This window comes from Malaclemys terrapin, chromosome 10 (genome assembly GCF_027887155.1).
Source record: "Malaclemys terrapin pileata isolate rMalTer1 chromosome 10, rMalTer1.hap1, whole genome shotgun sequence".
NCBI lineage: Eukaryota > Metazoa > Chordata > Testudines > Emydidae > Malaclemys > Malaclemys terrapin.
In genome coordinates this window covers 75188571-75206446 of record NC_071514.1, presented here as the reverse complement: position 1 = coordinate 75206446, position 17876 = coordinate 75188571, and the positions used below count along the sequence as shown (strand labels likewise).

The following is a 17876-nucleotide window of genomic DNA, read 5'->3' as shown; positions in this document are numbered from 1 at the left end:
CCGAGCCCCCTGCTCTCCACTTGCCCCTGCAGCCTCTATGCCCCTGCCTGCCCTGCTCCCCCGCTCCCCCGGCAGCCTCTGCCTGCTGGGAGCTTCAGACACTCGGCAGCGCGGGTCCCTGCAGCCCCAGTCGCAGCTTCCTTCCTGACGCCGAGCAAATTCCCCGGCCTGTCTGTCCCCGCGGGAAACAGCTCCCGCGGCGCCGGGTTCTGAGCTGCGTGGGGCAACAGGGCCACAGGAAGGTCCCCCAGTGGCCAGGGGGTCCCCGCCCGCGAGGGAAGCCCGAGCCCCTCCCGTTCCCCACCTGAGCATTGTAGCTGGGGCAGCTGGGCTGCGCTGCGGACCCGGCGGATCGTGCTGGGCGGACCCTGGCTTATGCCTCCCTATTTCCCCGGACATGTCCGGCTCTTTGGAAATTCCCCCCGGACGGGTATTTGAGCACCAAAAAGCCGGACATGTCCGGGGAAATCCAGATGTATGATAACCCTATAAGATCTTCATCCATTAATAATATGGTCATTTTATTTTAAATACTACAGAGGCCTAGATCTTGTTATGCTCTAAAGACTAGCAAAATTTAATTTCTCTCCCTTAAATTTTAGATTATGTTCACAGATACGTTATGCTCTTATTTGTCAAGTTTCAGCCAGGAACATGTGTTTTACAGTTGTTATAAATTCCTGAAGATAGGGGTTTTTAGAGATAATGCTGACATGCTGTTAACTGTAATGGGTCTATCTCATGTTGCTCTAATAATTCTGCTACCATGCAAATTTTTCTTTTAAGCAAATAGGAGACTGTGTAGGAAAATAGTTGTTTGTTCAAGAGAAACTGAATGCAATAAATATGGATATATAAATTTTATAGACCACCTAAAAGCATAATTAATTCACTATCAAAAAGGTAGTTTCTATGCACTTTGTACTGGTAAGTCAGCTGCTTTGGAAAATATGGACTTGTTTCTCATTGGGTAGGTAATTTAGTTGCAAAGGGTGAATATATAATTTTGAAACAGCTCCTTGCTGTAGATAATGAACTAAAATATTTTATTGTTTGTTATTAGCAAGCTTTAAACTTCTACTGAATCAAGTATGGTGCTAGCGCTGAAAAATGGTGTAGCATATCTACAGTTTAAAAATATTGCATGCTATTTTCTGAGCTTTTTTTCTTCCACTTTCTTGGCATACAAGCATTTTAATTTTGCACTAAGTCATAGTTTTAATGTAAGTTTCTTCACTTGATTCAATTGTATGTAAAGCTGATCTGTTCAAGCAGCGTCTGTAGACAATGAGTCAGAAAGTGATATGACAGCACGCTGGGGTTTTTCCCTTATCTGAAGGTTCCATAGAGCCCATGTTAATGACTGGAATACTGTACCTCCAACTGTACATAAGGCTTTTTTACACAAAGGGATCTGGTGACATAAACTCTTAATATGAAGGCATTTTTTAATTGACAGACCCCCATAAAAAATTATAACCTTAACTTACATATATTACGGAGGTAGATTTTTATTAATGTTCTTTATAGATAAAGCAAATCCTCCTAATTCTGTCTGTCATCTTTTTTCTTTTCTTTCCCCACCTCCTCACATTTCTGATACTTCTAATCACGCCCCAATTAGTGTGAGTTTTAATATTATTTCTATTCCAAAAGGGGTAGAGGGGTGTGTGTGTGTGTGTTTGTGTGTATGTATATATATATATATATATATATATATATATATATATATATATATATATATATATATATATATGAAAAAATAATCTTTAAGGGAACAAATCTTAGTGGTATTTGTTCCCTTAAAGGCCGTACTTGTTCTCTCCTAGACTGTTTTGCTGTTGGGAGTTCTCATTGTATGACTAGGAAAAGTACCACTGCAGGAATAGTTTCTGCAAACAGAAGATCTCTGTGTTACAGATGAATAGGCAGTGGGAGAAGAGCCTGCTGGGCTAAGAGGACACCTATATCACATCATCTTGCATGCTCCAAGTTTTCAACTCCAGAGCACAAGCTACAGGAAGAAGTGGATGGACAAAAGATCTTAGGTAACATTATCAAAAGCACTTAAGTGATGTAGAAACCTAAGTCCCCTTTTAAAAAGTGATTTTCAGTGGAACTTAGGCTCCTAACTCACTTAAGTGCTTTTGAAATTTTTACCTAAGATCTTGGTCCTAGTGGGGGATGGAAAAGGACATACAGAGGACAGTGAAACTGGAGGCGCGGGAAGTCAGGAGAGATTGGAAGTTGTTTAGGGTACATAGCAAAATGGAAATGCGTACTATATTAAGTTAGCCATTTATGAGAAATTAAAGCATTGAATTACTAGTTAACAGGACCATTTTGAAGTTAGTTGTTGAGTGGAGAGGAACTTGAGAAAATTGGAATCCAAATCTTTCAAAGATGACCCTGAAGAGAAAATACAGTTGGGTTGCTCATAAAAGACAAAAGGGTTAAATAAAATCTCTACTTCAGCAAATGTTTGTGCTAACTGATTTCTAAATATGCACCACTGAGAAGAGTGTAAAAAGTGTATAAAAAGTAGTGTTCTACTTTGAACAGTGACAATTAGGGCAATATTAAGTCGACCTCTGTTAGGTTGACTTATAACCGACACGTTAATTACTGCAGTGGCTGATGTCCACCCTTCTGTCAGTGGTATGCGTCCTCACTAGGAGTGTTTCCACCGTCTGAAGATGGGGAGAATGTGGGGTTGAGAGCCAGGGATCTCAGCTCTGCTCAGCTCCCCTCCAGGAGCCCAGCTGCCCCCTGGGCTTCTCACCTCCCCATTTCCACATGTGAAATTGACAAGACAATCAACAGCCAATGTGAAGAACATAGTGTCTATACAGACACTTCATTGCTCTAACTACACTGGCGTAAGCCCTACGCTTCTCGTGGAGGTGGAGTTGTTATGTTGGTGTAGTAGGGCACTTACATCAGCAGGAGCAAGGCTGTAGTGTATACACTAACTGCCTTATGTAGTGTAGACACTAAGCTGCCTTATGTCAACCTAACTCTGTAGTGTAGACCAAGCCTTAGAAAGGCCAAAGTACAAAATGAGATTAAACTAGAAATAAATAGGATGAAATTCAATAAGGATAAATGCAAAGTACTCCACTTAGGAAGAGACAATCAATTTCACACATATAAAATGGGAAAAGACTGCCTAGGAAGGAGTACTGAGGAAACGGATCTGTGAGTTATAGTGGATCACAAGCTAAATATGAGTCAACAGTGTAACACTGTTGTGGAAGGAAAAGGGGGAAAAAAAAAAAAAAGCAAACATCATTCTGGGATGTATTAGCAGAAGTGTTGTAAGCAAGACCACAAGGAATAATTCTTCCACTCTACTCTGCACTGATAAGGCCTCAGCTGGAGTATTGTGTCCAGTCCTGGGCACCACATTTCAGGAAAGATGTGGATAAACTGGAGAAAATCCAGCAGAGAGCAACGAAAATGATTAAAGGTCTAGAAAACACGACCTGTGGGGAAAGATTTAAAAAAAAATTGGTTTATTTAGTCTGGAGAAGAGAAGACTGAGGGACGGACATAAGTTTTTCAAGTACATAAAAGGTTGTTACAAGGAGGATGGTAAAAAATTGTTCTTAACCTCTGAGGATAGGACAAGAAGCAATTGGCTTAAACTGCAGCAAGGGAGGCTTAGGTTGGACATTAGGAAAAACTTCCTATCTGTCAGGGTAGTTAAGCACTGGAACAGATTGCCTAGGCAGGTTGTGGAATCTTCATCATTGGAGGTTGTTAAGAACAGCTTAAATAAACACCTGTCAGGAATGGTATAGTTATTATATAGTCCTGCCTTGATTACAAGGGACTGGGGTAGATGACACTTGTATGGTTCTGTCTATAAATGGCAACTTCTTACTCAATAGATGTGCTCCCTAGGTGTATCCAGAGCTATACATTCTTTCCTTCCAAACTTTGGACTATCTGAAAGCATTTATTTTAAAACAGCACTGATCAGGCTGGATGTCCTCAAATTAGATCTTCCAAACTTTATTTTGAGTGGTGGGGATGACAAGTTCAGGGTTCATGTGAATTTCAGTTCCCTGCTCAAAAGAAAGAAGCAGACAGTCTTGGATTGTCAGCACAATTTTGGGGGTAACAAAGTTTAACTTCCATTTCCTGTGCAGCATGAGAACAAAGTTCATGCGTTAACAGTGACTTCTTGTAGTTACTCATGGGAGACTGTAAAGCACAAAAAAACCCAAAAAACTAAGATAGAGAAAATCCAGAAATTGTTCATTACAAAATCAGATGGTGCAGTGCTACTCCCTTGGCTCTGCAACTACTTCCTTATGTTGACCTGCAGTCAGGTACAACTTCTCTCAACTGTTAACTGCATGCTAGTTAGTCTGCTGCAGCACAGGGCCTGCCTGACTTGCTGCCTTTGCCCCTGTCTCTCCCTTGCTGCTTTTGTTCCCTTTCTTTCTGCCAGGGAACCTCCGCAGTGGCCACGAAATACTAGTTTCCCCAATCCTTCTCCCCTTGAACATACCGAAGAAAACCCATGAGTGAAGGAAGGGGTCAAAGTAGGTCAAATTTTGGGCCTTCAAATAGGATGATATTTTTCTGTAAACACTGCTATCCTGGTATGGTAGCGCTTTAGGAATATGAATGAAAGACCTGGTCTACACTACAAAGTTAGGTCGATATAAGTCACCTTGAGTCAACCTAGTTGTGCATGTGTCTATGCTCTAATTTGTCTGCTGCTGATGTAAGTGCTCCATTACAGCTACGCAGTAGCACCATCTCCCTGGGTGGCAATAAGCCATGGTCAACGTCCTGTGGTTGATGCATTGTGAGTATAGACACTACATGGCCTATATTGACTGTAACAATCCTCCAGCAACTGCCCCACAATGCCTGACACTAACTGCTCTGGTTACAATTGTGAGCTCCACTGCCCAGGGGTCACTGAGACTGGAAGCCACCCTCTCTCACTTTATAAATCCTTTGTATTGTTGAAATGCCATTTCCTGATTGTGCAGCTTGGCAAGCACACCTATCAGTTCTCCCTTGTGTGCAACTGCTCAACCGACCATGACAGCTATACGATCCAGTTGTGCCCCTGCTTGAAGTAGACAGCAGGTATTGGGCCTGTGAAAAGAAGAGGCTCAGCAAACCCAGCTATGGAGTAGTCATGAAAACGGGGAAATCTATGAGCAGATTGCCTGGGGGATGCAGGCAAAGGGTTGTGACAGGAATCTGCAGCAGTGCCATGTGAAAGCAAAGGAACTGCTGCAGCCATATCAGAAGGCCAATTGTTGATCTGGTGCCGAGCCGCAGACCCGCCACTTTTACAACTGAGATGCGTGCCGTACTTGGCAGAGACCCCACCAGCACCCCACAGAGCATAGTGCACATCTGCGTGGAGGCTGTGAGACACCTGTCATGAGTTGGGAGGAGGAGGAACAGGAGGAGAAGGATGGGGGTCATGTGATTGGGGTGTCCAACTATGCCACCAGTGAGGATTTATTTAAGACTCCACTGCAGTCTAGTCAGTCCTGGGAGCTGAGCACGATGCAGGGGACGGAACCTCGGGTAAGTGTGTGAATGCATTCCCCAGCACAATATTTAAATATACAGATGGTGCCCGACCCCAGTGTAGCAGGACACATGTAGTGACTTTTCATTAATTTACTCATACTAGAAGACACAACAGACAGAAGTAGAGTTATCTGCTTTTCTTTCTGCTGTAGAGTTAGTTGGGGAGGGGCATGCAGAGCACTTTGTTTATGTACACAGGGATGTCCCTTGAATCCTCCTTAGAAACTTTCGTGGAGGTACCCTGCAATCGTCTCCCAAAGTTTTCTAGAGCTGGCAGTCTTATTTCTTCCCCCACGGTAGGACACTTTCCCAAACGAGTCTGCAATGGTTTTAGTATTACTCCTGGGGAAATTCTGCGCAACTGCAATGCAGCAGAAAAATACTCTCCCCGTAGCCCCACAGATTTCCTTTGTTTCCTTGCAGAAAATGGTTTCTGTGGGGAAGCAAAGAGAAGCTGCACCAGTACTCACTCACCCCTCTCTGGCAGCTCAGATGCGTCTGGGCAGCTGAGGGGCAGGGGAGAGGTAAATCACAGGGGGGCGGGGGTTGGGGATGCCCTGGCTGCCCAGGGACATTAGTCCCAGCTGGTGGGGGTGGGGGGAGGGAAGGATAGAGATGGTGTTCCCCTCCCCCTTCCCTGCACGGAGAAGCCAGGGCTGGGTCAGATCAATCCCCAGAAATGTTCCCTGGCTGCAGGAAGCTCTGCACCACGGGGGTGGAGTGGGAGGGGTGAGACTCAGGGCGGGGGGTGTTCCAGGTCAAGGGGGTAGGTGCCGGGGATTCCAGATGCACAAGGGTTGGGTGGACAGGGGGAGCAGCTCCCTGTACAGTGACCCCTGCCCCCACCCATGCACCTGCAACCCCCCCCCCCGCATCAGGAGCCCCCAACACCCAGACCCCCACCCCACTGATCCTCAACCAGCTGCACCCTGACCCTGCGTCCCTCCAAGGGGCAATCCCTCAGCCCCCCTCCCCGAGCCCATTCTACCAGACCGCATTACTGTGGCTGACATTACTCTTTCAAGACCTCCCTTAGCTGCATAGCTCTGCATTGAGCTCTTCTAATAGCACTTGTGTTAAACCTAGCAGACAGCTACTCCACCTCTGCCCTCCACCCCAGTGGCAGCTTTTCTCCCTTTGCCTCACAGATATTATGCAGGACACAGCAGGCAGTTATAATCATTGGGATATTTTTCTCACTAAGATCTAATCTTGTGAGTAAACATCGCCAGCGTCCATTCAGTCTAATGAAATCATATTCAGCGGTCATTCTGCACTTGCTGAGCTGGTAGTTAAATCTTTCTTTGGTTCTGTTGAGGTGGCTGTTGTACAGCTTCCTGAGTCTGGGGAGCAAGGGATGGTCTGGGTTCCCCAGGATCACTGTTGGCATTTCAAAATTCCCAATGGTAAACTGCTGGTCAGGAAAGGATGTTCCTCCTTGCAGCTTTCCAAACAGTTCTGTGTTCTTAAAGATTACTCCTGGGGGAATTCCTTACCACTGTATGCACGCAGAATTCATGTCCCACACAGATTTCTTTGCTTCCTTGCAGAAAAATGAGGAAGCAATGAAATCTGCGGGGGACACATGCTCCTTCCCCAGCAGCCCGGGTGCGTCTGTTCAAGCACCCAGAGTAGCTGGCGGAGACGTAAATCAGCACGGTGGGGGGAGATGTCAGTCGCTGCCGGGGGTGGGGTGGGTGTGCATGCATACGAGCAAGAAAGACTCCCTCTCAACTGGCTAATGCGGCGGGCTTTGGGTTGTTTGGAAGTAGGCATGATGCAGGCTCTGTCACCTCAGGCAGAGCAGAAAATGTAGCAGCCTGCCTGCATAGTTGTTAATGTTCCTATTGTTAATGTTGCATCTGAAGAAGTGAGGTTTTTTTTTTACCCACGAAAGCTTATACCCAAATAAATCTGTTAGTCTTTAAGGTGTCACCGGACTCCTTAATGTTCCTATTGTTAGTGCATTGTTCCCATTCTTAGTCAATTCCCCAAGGAGCACAAAACGCATGTAAAAGTTTTAAGGCACCTTTACATTGCCAGAGTGGTGTAAACAAGACTTACGGTAAATGACAATAAGGGAATCCTCAGATAGGAAAATCCATGTGCTTTCTCACTTTCGTCCTGTGCCACAGTGGTATAGTGGGGTTAGATTACAGCTCAGGATCTATTTTAATTACCTATTTAAAAAAAAAAGACTTAAAACATTTATCAAGCAGTCAATAAAATGTCAGGACAGTCAGAACCAAGCACTTCCCAAAGTAGCCAGCCATGTCCAGATGTAGTTACTAAAGGGCAAAGGGATATTTGCTCTTTTGCACAATGTGAACCGTCTTCACATCATGCAGCAAAAACAGCTACACCAGCTTCTCGTGCTCGAGAATTTCCTACAAAACTGCATGTGGATGGGGACAAATTATTTTGCACATCCTGCAATGTTGTTCTTAATCATGACCGATTGTCTGTAATTGTGGATCATTTTGCATAAAAAAATCACAAACTGAAGGAAGGTGCGGCTCAAGAGGAAGGCAGAAACAAACATCAGAAAATCATTACAAGTACACTGAAAAACAAAACACAGGCGGAGAAAGAATGTGTGGAGGTGAGTGGAAATATGAGATAAAGTTATAATACAGAAAAATAAGATAAGTAGCTTAGAAGAGCTATAGTGATAGTCTCTTTGCTTGCTCTGAGATCTTGAATAGATAGCTTGTTTTTAAACTTTTTTTTTAAAGTGATGACTATGGTCAGTTTTCTGTTGATGATACATTCTACACTATGTAACTTTTGTACTTTCATGTGATGTTTTACAGTTAATTGTAATTTAATCATGCATTTGTGTGATTGAGTGCGAGTCTCCTTGGATATAGAGGCATAAACCAAATAACTAAATATTAGAGAGTGAGTGTGTGTGTGTGTGTATGTAATTGTGATCTTTTACTATAAATCTAAATTAAAATCTAGAAATTCAGAACTAAATATAATATGAATACATGTATTAATATAAGATGAAAGATGTTATGTGAATAGTAAACATTTGTGCTCACTCAATATTTATCTAACTTTTACTTTCAGATTTGTACAGCATGGGCGAAGACACTAGCAGATGCCAACATCCCCTTGTCAAAGACAGATCACCCCCTTGTGAGAGAAATTCTTGACAGCAGGTCTGGAATGGTGGTGCCATTCCTGGTAGGACACAACTGACTGAGACATACTTACCTGATGTGTGTACCTCAAAGAAAAGGAAAACTTAAAACTGAAGCTTAAAGACAAGAAAACCACTGTTATCTTTGATGCATGTTGTGATGATGAGACAAGATCAGTTAATTAGAACCTCATTGCAGTGGGCATGTTAATTTTTTTGTTAAGTTTTTCACTGTACAATTTGATCCTTTCTGACAGAAGGAAAGTGAGAAAAACTTGAAGGCACTTTGTTTTCTGTACTGTAATTTAAATGAAAATACTGAATTTATACTGCAGAACGATTAGCAAAAATTTAAGACTTCCACGTGTGAAAGTCTGAGCAATTTAAAATGACATTCTAGTTTATTTTGCTGTTTGATGTTCTGTAATGTAATTTAAATGATAACACAGGATTATAACTGGAATGCAGGGTATTGGTTACCAACTATTTGTAACTTACCTTTCATGTATTTAGGAAATGCTGAATAGTTGTGATTTTTTTCTGTATTGTAGTTTAAATAAATTACCCAAATAATTGAAACTTTCATGATTTATATTGCATTAGTTTGACAAATAAAATATGCAGAATTTTTAATTTTTTGGCACAGAATTCCCCAAGGAGTAAAAGATGCCAGTGTCATGCATTTTTCCTGACCAGCTTACACTGATGTCAGCGATACATGCCTTGTGCACAACCTTTCTGTTGATGTACTCTGTGGCAAGGTGGGCTGGTGTCAAAACAGGGATATACGTGCCATCTGTTGCCCCACCACTGTTTGGATTTGCAGCAGTGAGGTTCCCATCCGCTATTTCTTGCACATTTCCTAGAGTCACAGTCCTGCATAGCAGGCAACGATTAATTTACCCTGCATGCTTGCATGACAACAGCCCCCAATGTGGATTTTCAAACTCCAAAATGATTTCCCACTGACCAGTAGCAATCCTGCTTTGCAAGCTTCCCAGGTGCCATCACCAGTCTCTTCTCAACTGTTAGCGCAGGTTTCACTCTGGTGTGCCTGTGTTGGAGGCTTGGGAGACAGATCTGGTCATTTGGCCTTTTGCATTCAGAAGTTCTGCAGCTACTGCTCATCATCCCAAACCTACATTACAATGTGATCCTGCCAGTCAGCACTTGTTTCTTTAACCGAGAAGTGGCATTCCACCATCTGCAGCTGCTCTGTGAAGGCCACCAACAGCCTTGAATTGTTTTCGCCTAGGTCAGAGAGCAATCTGTCCTGTACAAAATTGTCACGTCCCCCCTTCCTGTGGTTCTTCCTACTGCTCTGCAAATATCAGAGGCTCATTCATCCTATGTTTTCAATGCTCATGACAATAGTGCAGAGCTGAGCGGGCTCCATGCTTCTGTCAGAGATGATGGACAGTGAGAAGTGCCACACAGCTTCTGGGGATTTTAAAAAAAGGCAGGAAAATTGAGATATGGATGGCATTATGGGATGAAGTGAGTTGCATGCTGGGAACTTGACTTCTTGCTCACAGTCACCGTTGTGTGACTCATTTCTGCCCCACCATGCATTGCCAAAAGTTGCCAAAAGACAGTGTGCCGGAAGATGGCAAGCTGCATAGTAGAATACCTATCCATAGTGCACCACACTGTGTATCGACACTAGCATTCCTTGTGAGTATGTGCAGCACCGATACAAGGAACCAAGTATACATGTACATGAGCGATATACTGACTGTGGCGGTTTTAAGCCAACTTGTGCCGACAAAGTTTGTAGTTTAGACATGGCCAAAGAGGCTAGACTATGAGGTAATGAATGGAAGCTGGGCATGTGGAGGAGAGTGGTCACTTGTTTAAGGAATCATCCTACACAATGACATTGGGAGGCTGAGATAAATGTGAGATGTTCTTTCTGTGGTTAAAGAGCTTTTTTACCTCGGCCTCCTGTGATATTTTCATCTGGACCGGTCAACTTTTTGACAACATTGAGCATTTGTAGTTAGTTCTGGCTCTGCAAATGTTTCCATTACTGTTTTCTGAACTCCTTTCAGACTGCTGGCCAAGTAACCTCTCAAGTAACCATGTACAGCAGTTCCCTTATATGGAATCTCAGTATAGCTTTTTAGCAGGTTACTTTTATGGTAGTATCATTGCTCATGAAAACAAGAAGGTAGCTTTAGATTTCACTGTAAATAATATCAGCCTGCATCAGAGTATTGAAAAACCAATGATAATGCTGATGTATGTTTGAACTTGACCAGGATCTGGGCTTGGTACTGATGTTAGCTCCATCTGTTGACTATAGCCAAGGAAATCATACTTGCATCTAACTCCCCTTTGGAATATCCAAAGCATAAGACCAAGGAGACTATGAGACAAGGAAGATTAGACATAGAGCAGCAAACTGCAGAAGTTACAACTTATTGCCTTAATAAATAGCATCCTCTTGATTACTGACTAAGTAGACTTATCCCGCTGCTTTTGTGCACAGTGACATTTTAAAGGAGATCTTATCAACCTGTATAGGCTTAATTTTTTCACATTTATGAAGATAGATGCCAGAAACAAATTAAAATTACAACTGAGACCTTGTCTACATTTTTTTTTTCCTTTTCCTCCCTTCCTCCCACTTTGGTAACCTAAGATGTAAATTTGAACTGGTGTGCATTTAAACTAGTATCACTCCTCATGAGGGTGCTTCTATTACAGTGTACAAGTGTCTTTTTTCTGTTTAGTTTGTCACTTTGTAAGGCGTTTAAGCTAAACTGTAGCAAGGCATTCACACTAGAGTTAAGGGTGGCTGGATTTGGGGTGGAGGGACAGGTTTGTTACACTGCTATAGTTATACTCGTATAGATATATTAGTAAACTGGTAAAACTTTCCTGTGTAGATAAGGCCTAATTGTTTTCTGTTTTAATCCTAACAATGCACCGTCCTAAAAAAAATTCCAGGGAAACTCCCCACATCGCACCAAAACAACAAACTGTTTACAACTTTCCTTTCCTTAATCAATTCAGACTAAGGTGGGAAAGAGCTCTCCATAAGTGTAGGTTCAGTCCAAAGGACTCACTATCCACACTCGTTTATACGGTTGGAGGGGACAAACTAACATTTAGTGCCATGCTTCTTTCTCTGACAGACACTATTCCAAAATCGATTTTTCCTACTTCAGTTCTATCCTACAAGGTGCACAGAGCTTGGCAGGTGTTGAGCCTCCATAATGCCAACTGATTTCAAAGAGAGTTGAGGATCTGTAACACCTTACAAGAGGTGCTAAGCAACACCTCACAGGATCGGGTGTTTCAGTGGAGGAGAATGGTCTCTAGTGGTTATAGAACGAGGCCAGACTCTTGGTGTCTATTGCCATCTCTGCAGCTTGATTCACTGTGTGATGTTGGACAATTGGCTTAGCCTCTATATATTATTTGCTAATAGTTATTACTTCTAGGATGAGCAGAATTTTTAAAGACTGAAACCAATGCTGCTTTGTGAATTCACTGTCAGAGTGAGCTAGTTTACTAGTAAACTGTGATCCTGAGGTTCAAATAAGGCTTCTTTGTTGGATGTATGTGATCCTTTAACCTGCAGTGAGATAATCCTGGCGCCCACATCTCTTTTTATGGTAGTCTGTTATGCAAAGTTTTCAGGCCATTTGGTCAAATTTTTTTACTGCAGGAAATCAAATATAGTAAAAATCTTAAATGAATCAAACTGTAGGATAGAATCTCAATGCATAGAAATTCTATGCTTGAAAAATAGCAGTAGGAATGTACAACCGACCACCTGATCAGGAGAGTGACAGTGATGGTGAAATGCTAAGGGAGATTAGAGAGGCTACAAAAACAGAAAACTAGATAACTATCCCTGTATTGATTGGTTCATGTCACCTCAGGATGGCATGTTCAGAGAAAATTTCTAGTCACCATCAGTGACTACTACTTAGAGCAACTAGTCCTGGAATCCTCAAGGGGAGAGGCAATGCTTGATTTAGTCCTAAGTGGCACACAGAATCGGTCCAAGAGGTAAATATAGCTGAACGTCTTGATAATAGCAACCATAATGTAATTAAATTTAATGTCTTTGGGGGCGGGGGGATAACAAAGAAACCTGCCCACAGTAGCATTTAAAAATATGAAACTGCAGAACTACTGACTGTGGTAAGTAACCTATCGCTTAAATCAGCCTCTGTATCGAATGACTGGAGGATAGCTAATGTAACGTGGCTTTTTAATAAAGGCCCCAGAGGCAATCCTGGCCGGTAAGTCTAACTTTGGTACCAGGCAAATTGATTGAAATTATAGAAAAGAACAAGGTTACCAGACACATAGATGAGTATGATATGTTGGGGAAGAGTCAACATGGCTTTTGTAAAGGGAAATCATACCTCATCAATCTACTAGAATTCTTTGAGTGTGTCAACAAACTTGTGGACAAGGGTGATCCAGTGGATATAGTGTACTTGGACTTTCAGAAAGCCTTTGTCAAGGTCCCTCACCAAAGGCTCTTAAGCAAAGTAAGCAGTCATCAGATAAGAGGGAAGGTTCTCTCATGGATCAGCAAATGGTTAAAAGGTAGGAAACAAAGGGTAGTAATAAATGATGATTTTTCACAGTAGAGAGAGTCGTGTCCCCCAGGGGTCTGTATGGGACCAGTACTGTTCAACATATTCATAAATGATCTGGAGAAGGGGGTAAATATTGAGGTGGCAAAGTTTTGCATATGATACAAAATTAGTCAGGATAGTTAAGTCCAAAGCTGACTGCAAAGAGTTACGAAGAGATCTCACAAAACTTGGGCAACAAAATGGCAGATGAAATTCAATGTTGATAAATGCAAAGTAGTGCACATAGGACAACATAATCACAATTATAGACACAAAATGATGCTGTCTAAATTAGCTGTTACCACTCAACAAAGAGATCTTGGAGTCATGGTGGACAGTTCTCTGAAAACATCTGCTTGATGTGCAGTGGCAGTCAAAAAAGCTAACAGAATGTTAAGAACCATTAGGAAAGGGATAGATAAGACAGAAAATATCATAATTCCACTATATAAATTCATAGTGCGGCCACATTTGAATATTGCGTGCTGTTCTGATTCCTCTATGTAAAAAAAAAAAAATTAGAATTGGGCAACAAAAGTGATTATGGAACAGTTTGCATGTGAAGAGAGATTAAAAAGAGTGGGACTGTTCATTTTGGAAAAGTGATGGCTAAGGGGGGATATGATAGAGGTCTACAAAATCATTAATGGTGTGGAGAAAGTGAATAAGGAAATATAATGTACCCCTTCTTATAACAAAAGAAGCAAGTGTCCATCTAGTCCAGAATCCTGTCTGCCAACAGTGGCCAGTGCCAGGTGATTCAGAAGGAACGAACAGAGCAGGGCAATTACTGAGTGATCCATTCCCTGTCATCCAGTCCCAGCTTCTGGCAATCAAAGGCTTAGGGATATCCAGAGCATGGGGTTTCATTCCTGACCATCTTGGTTAATAGCTATCGCTGGATCTATCCTCCAGGAACTTATCTAATTTTTTTTTTAAACCAGTTTTACTCTTAGCCTTCACAGCATCCCCTGGCAATGAGTTACACAGGTTGAATGTGCATTGTGTGAAGTAATTCCTTAGGTTTGTTTTAAACCTGCTGCCTATTAAATTCCTTGAGTGAATTGTTCCCAGTATGAACATTCTTATGTTCTTATGAATCCATGTTGATAGATTGTATGCCCTAATAATATTATCAGCTGGGTTTAAGGAGTTCCACACAAGCTCTGCTAAAATAAGATGAAAATCCTTGCAGATTTTTATAAATTTTTGTTTGCTTCTGATTTGGTGGTTATTGCGTTTACAGTAAATAGATGTGTGGCTGTGTGGGAGGCAGCAGAATGCTTAAAGGCAATTATTTCACACCCCTTCCGCTCAAAAAAAATCCAGGCAGTCAAGCAGGCTGTAAATTTACTCAAAACACTAGTATGTCTATCCAACCACTGTTCGGGTGCTTCTCAATGTGGGAAGACAGTTGCATGCTAGCTCTGCTTGAGTTAGCATGCTGAAAATAGCAGTGTGGCTGCAGGAGAATCAGCAGCAGCTTGGGTTAGCCACCCAAGTACAAACCCACCTGACCCCGTAGGTATGTACTTGGCTGGCTAGCTTGAGCCGTCACCTGTGCCACCGTAGCCATGTTTTTTAGCATGCTAGCTTTCTACCTATGCTGGGAAGCAACCTCCCAACTGCTGTGTAGACATACCCTTAGAGCTTCCACTATGGAAAAAATGAAGGACTTAACATTCCCTTTCAACCACTGTCTGATAAATTCTGGTGTTCCATAAATTTGCTGCTAATCCTTACGTTATTGCAATGACACGCGGTGTACTGTCATACAGTTGCATAGTTTATGCTCTGCCTGATTATGTTGTATGTCCTTTCTTTATTGGTTTACTGCGAAACTTATCAATCTAGACTCTAAGCGCCTGACAAACAGTATTTAATTTTTCATCGCAATTCTCCTGTAAGTTACGTAGGTAACATTATCCCCATTTTGCATCTACGGAAGTGAGACACCAGACATGACATGGAGGCTGTGGCAGAGCCTGGAATTAATTCCATATCTCATGTAATTTAAGTCCTGTGCCTCAACCACAAAAACATCCTCAATATGTTCTGTTTGTACTAACTTTTTGATATTGTCGTGCTTATTTCTTTTCTACACCTCTTTAGATTATCTCCTTCCTTGCCTTTGTTCTTCTCCATTTCATTATAGTTGCCATTCTCCTGTTGCTCTTCTATTCACTGTTCCTCTGATTCATGTTGTCTCTCCCTTCCCATTCTGTTTGGTTTTTTTTCTTGGCACTACATTGCTCTAGTCTGATCTGTTATGCTTTGTGTGCTGGCAGTGAAGGTGTACGTGTCAGACTCCTGTTCTCTGAAGCACAGGCAGACAGCTAATAAATTATCCTTCACTGCCAACAGCTGGAGCTGAGCAATTCAATGTACAGTGATACACAAGAGGCAATGCAGGACTGCAAGAAGTGAAAAGAAAACATTGAGAGAGAGCCTGGACTCTAAAACCAACTTTTTCTTGTGTTTGGTTGCTTAAGCACCCAAGACTTGGAACCTTGGTTTAATGGAAACTGGCATTTATTTAAAACCTCCAAAGGGGCATCTCTAAATTTGGGGATGATTTCCTTAGCAACCAGTCTATTTTTGTATAAAAAAATTTAGGAGGAGAGTCTGTCCTGCCTTCTTTTTCCAACCACCAGAAAAATTTCCTTTCATCCAACCAGAAATCTTTGTGCATAAGATTTCTGTGGCTACCAGCTCTCAGCCCATGATGGGCATGTGCAGTTTTAACTCTTGAGAGAAATGCAGATTAGGTTTTCTAAATAAAGTATACCCTGATCAGCCTTCCTACTACTTCTAGGTTCTGCCATGTTAAAAGTTGGGACAGAATTTATATAAGAGGCTGCTGCTGCTGTACAGTAAGATGGTGAAACACTAAAATACCCTACTGAAATTTTTCTCTCACCTGACAATTTTCTGAGTAGTAGGAATAATTGAAACTTTCACACAAATCTTTCAGGTTTGAAATTTATGTGGAATTTTGAATGTTCAAGAAGCCAGATGCTTCAGTTTTAAAAAGTTCATCAGTTTCTGTCTAATTGAAACTTTACACTTTTACTTCTCTGGAATGTAAATGAAGCAGCACTAACTCTCTGCATAGACTTTAATCAGTACCGTTGACATGTTTCCTGTTATATAAATACGCTATATAAAACGTTTCCTGTTATCACGCAATTTTAGATACATAATTCCCAACCATTAAGAAAGTGGTCTGGATGCTCTCTTAGTCTCTAAATCTGTTTATGTCTAAAATGCAATTTTATAATTAAACATTAGTTTTATGAAAATATTTCCCAAATGAGTGCTATTTTATTGCACTTTGTATGGTCCAAATGATGGAGATGGAAGGAAAAATAAAATGTTTAAATTAAAACTTTATAGTTTGATCCTTTAGTGGTATTTAAAACATTACATATTTAAAGCAAGGTAAAACACTTACCTCTGCAAAGAAGTGTTCCACAGATGCAACTGGCTGAGGCTTTCACAGTGAATAGTGAGATGAAATATAATTACCGTTAGGAGGAAATAACTCTTTTTAAATACATACTCTGCTTCCTGCGTAAACAAAGTCACTTCTTTCCTGTGTAACAAGCTAAAAAAAAATCTCACAGTCACAGACTACAAAAACCTACAGTTCTGCAGGGGAAACAGGAACTCAGTTTTAAGTTATTCAAACTGTATACGTTGCATGTTTAAAAAACCAGTGGTTTCATCATGTGACTTTAAAGTTCAAATTGTCCTACGCAGTGAGATATTCCAGTAATGTTTGCCCCAAACATTTCTGAGTATGTGAGGCCATCCAGTGGCTTCTAATTCAGTTTTTGGATGTTTTTCTGTCATGAAATGATCCTACTTGTATTAGTTGACCTTTGCAATTAAATGTGTAGAAGTGTAGTGGTTTACATAATAAAACACAATGAAAAAAGTCAAAGGAAAAAATGCCAAAAAAAATTCAACAAACAAAAATCACCTTGCTTAAAATTAACATTTAGGGTGCATTGCTGCTTCCTGATTCATAGGATGCTGGTTTTTTTGGAAGGCCAGGTAGTGTGCACATGCAGTAACTTATTCCCCAACACCATGTGTTGGGAGGGCAGGATTTTGAGTCCTTAATGTGTTTTGTGTCTGACTCAGCATCAGTGTTCTTAGTGACAGCATTTCATAGTGTGTTAAAAACCTCAATTATAAATGGGAAAAAATAGGATTGGCTCATTCCAGCATATACAAGCTCACTGCTTAGAATTTGTTAGTCACAGTATCTTCCCTCAAATCGGTACACCCAAGGGAAAAAAAGTTATTGTGGTTGTCTTTTGAAAATCTGCAGCAACTAGAGGCATAGGGATTGCGCAGGACCTAAAACTTCCACTGGCCTGCATTTGGTCAGTACTATGCTTCTACAGCGCCCCTCATCTGATGCATTTCATCATGGTTTAAAGAAAACCATCTGAAAATCAGAGCCTGGACCTTTTATATAGGAAAGCTGCATAGAACAATTTTTCTGGATTTCAAAAACTAAAGTAAGTTGGAATCACAAATTG

General features: G+C 41.5%; 2 protein-coding genes across 4 annotated transcripts in view; one reads left to right on the top strand and one right to left on the bottom strand.

Annotated features, from left to right (window-relative positions):
* The window catches only part of C10H7orf50 (chromosome 10 C7orf50 homolog), a 192038-nt gene that overhangs the window by 46812 nt on the left and 127350 nt on the right, over window positions 1-17876 (top strand). The gene's annotated exons all lie outside the window — the stretch shown is intronic.
* Window positions 1-17876, bottom strand: part of LOC128844006 (uncharacterized) — a 31723-nt gene that overhangs the window by 2782 nt on the left and 11065 nt on the right. Inside the window, exons 1-2 of one of the 3 annotated variants that reach the window (XM_054041233.1) lie at window positions 16778-16996; window positions 7636-7751 (exon numbers count right to left, since the gene is read on the bottom strand). The gene's annotated coding sequence lies outside the window, so the exon portion shown is untranslated. Of the gene's footprint in view, window positions 1-7635; window positions 7752-16777; window positions 16997-17876 lie in introns of those variants that run through there. The other 2 variants (XM_054041234.1, XM_054041235.1) reach the window with 2 other exon arrangements.